Source organism: Phyllobates terribilis, unplaced genomic scaffold (genome assembly GCF_046119375.1).
Source record: "Phyllobates terribilis strain yellow unplaced genomic scaffold, ASM4611937v1 Scaffold_13__5_contigs__length_258822181, whole genome shotgun sequence".
Taxonomy (NCBI): domain Eukaryota; kingdom Metazoa; phylum Chordata; class Amphibia; order Anura; family Dendrobatidae; genus Phyllobates; species Phyllobates terribilis.
Window position 1 is genome coordinate 91,416,727 of NW_027362773.1, and position 5,214 is coordinate 91,421,940.

Here is a 5,214-nt window from a genome sequence, read left to right on the forward strand (position 1 = left end):
CACAGACGTGTATTGTCCCCTGTACAGCAGACTGCCTCTCCATGCTGCACAGACTTGTATTACCTGCTGTATAGTAGACTGCCTCTCCATGCTGCACAGACTTGTATTGTCCCCTGTACAGTAGACTGCCTCTCCATGCTGCACAGACCTGTATTGCCCTCTGTACAGTAGACTGCCTCTCCATGCTGCACAGACGTGTATTGCCCCTGTACAGCAGACTGCCTCTCCATGCTGCACAGACTTGTATTGTCCCCTGTACAGCAGACTGCCTCTGCATGCTGCACAGACTTGTATTGTCCCCTGTACAGCAGACTGCCTTCACACCCTGGAGCCACTGACTTCTAGGGGTAGATCAGTCGGTGGTCTCGGAGCTTCTCAGTCCTGCTCCGCCTGTTCGTTACTCCACTTCTCACCTTTTAATTTTTCCAAACATCTGAGCGTGGCCCAAAAACTTCGCAAAATCGATGTGAAACATGTGGCCGGAGCTGGTGAGCATGATGTTGTCATTGTGCCGGTCACAGACCCCAAGGAGGAACGTGACAACGCACCAACCGGCGCAGGAGCACAGGAAGTTGTCAGAAGCCTGAGGAGCAAGACACAGAGCCTAACCAGACTGAGCATGTGCAAAACACGGGAACTTGCTGTCATGCCTGCTGGGTGTACCCACTACCGGCTGTACCCACTACCAGCTGTACCCAACTATCCGCTGTACCCAACTACCGGCTGTACCCGCCTGCCAGATGTACCCAACTAGCGTCTGTACCCAGCTATCGTCTGTACCCAACTACCGGCTGTACCCGCCTGAGAGTGTGTACCCAACTATTGGCTGTACCCAACTATCGGCTGTATCCAACTACCAGCTGACCTAACTACCGGCTGTACCCAACTACTGATGGTACCTGACTACTGGCTGTACCCAACTATCGGCTGTAGACAAGTATCTGCTGTACCGAACTATCAGCTGTACCCAAGTATCTGCTGTACCCAACTGCCAGATGTACCCATCGGCTGTACCCACCTGCTGGGTGTACTCGACTACCAGCTGTACCCACCTGCTGGATGTACCCAACTAATGGCTGTACCCAAGTATTGGCCGTACCCACCTGCCAGATGTACCCAACTACCAGCTGTACTCACATCCCAGATGTACCCAACTATAGGCTGTACTCACCTGCTGGCTGTACCCAACTGCCGGATGTACCCAAATACCAGCTGACCCAACTACCGGTTGTACCTACCTGCCAGATGTACCCAACTACAGGCTGTACCCAAGTACCGACTGTACCGAACTATCAGCTGTACCCACCTGCCAGATGTTACCAACTATCGGCTGTACCCGTCTGCACCCAACTACCGGCTGTACCCATCTGCCGGGTGTACCCAACTACCGGCTGTACCCACCTGCCGGATGAACACGACTACTGCATGTACCCAAGTATTGGCTGTACTCACCTGCCGGCTGTACCCACCTGCCGGCTGTACCCAACTTTTGGCTCCACCAACCTACCAGATATACCCAACTGTTGGTTGTACCCACCTGCCGAATGCACCCAACTATTGGCTGTCCCCACCTGCCAGATGTGCCCAACTATCGGCTGTACCCACCTGCTGGATGTACCCAACTAATGGCTGATCCCAAGTATTGGCCGTAACCACCAGCCATATGTACCCAACTACCGGCTGTACCCAACTACCAGCTGTACCCACATGCCAGATGTACCTGACTACCGGCTGTACCCAACTATCGGCTGTACTCACCTGCACCCAACTACCAGCTGACCCAACTACCGGCTGTACCTACCGACCAGATGTACCCAAGTATCAGCTGTTCCCAACTATCGGCTGTACCCATCCACCGGGTGTACCCAACTACAGCTGTACCCATCTGCCGGGTGTATCCAACTACGGCTGTACCCATCTGCCGGGTGTACCCGACTACTGGATGTACCCAAGTATCGGCTGTACCCGACTATCGGCTGTACTCACCTGCCGGCTGTACCCACCTGCCAGCTGTACCCAACTATTGGCTGTACCAACCTACCGGTTGCACCCAACTATCGGCTGTACCCTCCTCATGGATGTACCAAACTATCGGCTGTACCCGCCTGCCAGATGTACTCAACTATCTGCTGTACCCACCTGCCAGATGTACCCATTTGTCGGCTGTACCCTCCTGTTGGATGTACCCAACTATGGGCTGTAACCGCCTGCTGGATGTACCCAGCTATCGGCTGTACCCACCTGCCAGATGTTACCAACTATCGGCTGTACCTATCTGCCGGGTGTACCCAACTACCGGCTGTACCCATCTGCTGGGTGTACCCAACTATCGACTGTACCCATCTGCTGCGTGTACCCAACTATCGACTGTACCCATCTGCTGCGTGTACCCAACTACCGGCTGTACCCACCAGCCAGATGTACCCAACTACTGGCTGTATCCACCTGCCGGATGTACCCGACTACTGGAAGTACCCAAGTATCGTCTGTACCCGACTATCGGCTGTACTCAATTTTCGGCTCTACCAACCTACCAGATGTACCCATCTGTTGGTTGTACCCACCTGCCGAATGCACCCAACTACTGGCTGTACCCACCAGTCAGCTGTACCCGCCTGCTGGCTGTACCCAACTATCGGCTGTACCAACCTACCAGATGTACCCAACAGTTGGTTGTACCCACCTGCCGAATGCACCCAACTATTGGCTGTACCCACCTGCCAGATGTACCCAACTATCGGCTGTACCCTCCTCCTGGATGTAATCAACTATCTGCTGTACCCGCCTGCCAGATGTACCCAACTATCGGCTGTACCCGCTTGTCGGATGTACCCAACTATCGGCTGTACCTGCCTGCCGGATGTACCCATCTATCGGCTGTACGCTCTTCCTGGATGTACCAAACTATCGGCTGTACCCGCCTGCCGGATGTACCCAACTATCGGCTGTACCCTCCTGCAGGATTTACCCAACTACCGGCTGTACCCATCTGCCGGGTGTACCCAACTACCGGCTGTACCCAACTACTTGCTGTACCCACCTGCCGGATGTACCCGACTACTGGATGTACCCAAGTATCGGCTGTACCAACCTACAAGATGTAACCAACTGTTGGTTGTACCCACCTGCCGAATGCACCCAACTACTGGCTGTACCCACCAGTCGGCTGTACTCGCCTGCTGGCTGTACCCAACTATCGGCTATACCAACCTACCAGATGTACCCAACTGTTGGTTGTACCCACCTGTCGAATGCACCCAACTACTGGCTGTACCCACCAGTCGGCTGTACCCAACTATTGGCTGTACCAACCTACCAGATGTACCCAACAGTCGGTTGTACCCACCTGCCGAATGCACTCAACTATTGGCTGTACCCACCTGCCAGATGTACCCAACTATTGGCTGTACCCTCCTCCTGGATGTACTCAACTATCTGCTGTACCCGCCTGCCAGATGTACCCAACTATCAGCTGTACCCGCTTGTCGGATGTACCCAACTATCGGCTGTACCTGCCTGCCGGATGTACCCAACTATGGGCTGTACCCTCTTCCTGGATGTACCAAACTATCGGCTGTACCCGCCTGCCGGATTTACCCAACTATTGGCTGTATCCTCCTGCAGGATTTACCCAACTATCGGCTGTACCCGTCTGCCGGGTGTACCCAACTACCGGCTGTACCAACCTGCCAGATGTACCCAACTACCGGCTGTACCCACCTGCCAAATGCACCCAACTATTGGCTGTACCCACCTGCCAGATGTACCCAACTATCTGCTGTACCCGCCTGTCGGATGCACCCAACTATCTGAGGTACCCTCCTGCTGGATGTACCCAACTATCGGCTGTACCCGCCTGCCGGATATACCCAACTATCGGCGGTACCCGCCTGCCGGATGTACCCAACTATCGGCTGTACCCTCCTGCTGGATTTACCCAACTATCGGCTGTACCCGTCTGCCGGGTGTACCCAACTACCGGCTGTACCCATCTGCCGGGTTTACCCACCTGCCAGATGTACCCAACTACCGGCTGTACCCTCCTGCCGGATGTACCCTCCTGCCGGGTGTACCCAACTACCGTCTGTACCCTCCTGCTGAATGTACCCAACTACCGTCTGTACCCTCCTGCCGGATGTACCCAACTATCTGCTGTACCCACCTGTCGGATGTACCCATTTGTCGGCTGTACCCTCCTGCTGGATGTACCCAGCTATCGGCTGTACCCTCCTGCCAGATGTTACCAACTATCGGCTGTACCTATCTGCCGGGTGTACCCAACTACCAGCTGTACCCATCTGCCGGGTGTACCCAACTACCGGCTGTACCCATCTGCTGCGTGTACCCAAGTACCGGCTGTACCCACCAGCCAGATGTACCCAACTACTGGCAGTACCCATCTGCCGGATGTACCCGACTACTGGATGTACCCAAGTATCGGCTGTACCCACCTGCCGGCTGTACCCACCTGCCGGCTCTACCAACCTACCAGATGTACTGTTGGTTGTACCCACCAGCCGAATGCACCCAACTACTGGCTGTACCCGCCTACCGGCTGTACCCACCTGCCGGCTGTACCCAACTATCGGCTGTACCCACCAGTCGGATGCAACCAACCATTGGCTGTACCCACCAGTCGGCTGTACCCACCTGCCAGATGTACACAACTACCGGCTGTACCCAACTACCGTCTGTACCCTCCTGCCGGATGTACCCAACTATCGGCTGTACCCACCTGCCAGATGTACTCAACTATCTGCTGTACCCACCTATCGGATGTACCCATTTGTCGGCTGTACCCTCCTGCTGGATGTACCCAACTATCGGCTGTAACCGCCTGCTGGATGTACCCAGCTATCGGCTGTACCCTCCTGCCAGATGTTGCCAACTACCGGCTGTACCCATCTGCTGGGTGTACCCAACTACCGGCTGTACCCATCTGCCAGGTGTACCCAACTACCGGCTGTACCCAACTACCGGCTGTACCCATCTGCTGGGTGTACCCAACTGCCGGCTGTACCCAACTGCCAGATGTACCCAACTACTGGCAGTACCCACCTGCCGGATGTACCCGACTACTGGATGTACCCAAGTATCGGCTGTACCCGACTAACGGTGTCGGGGTCGTAGCGACATTCCACTCGTCCTCCAGTCACTCCAAATTAAGGCTATGAGCATGGGTCAACCATTCAAAGAATGAGTCAGACAACAAGC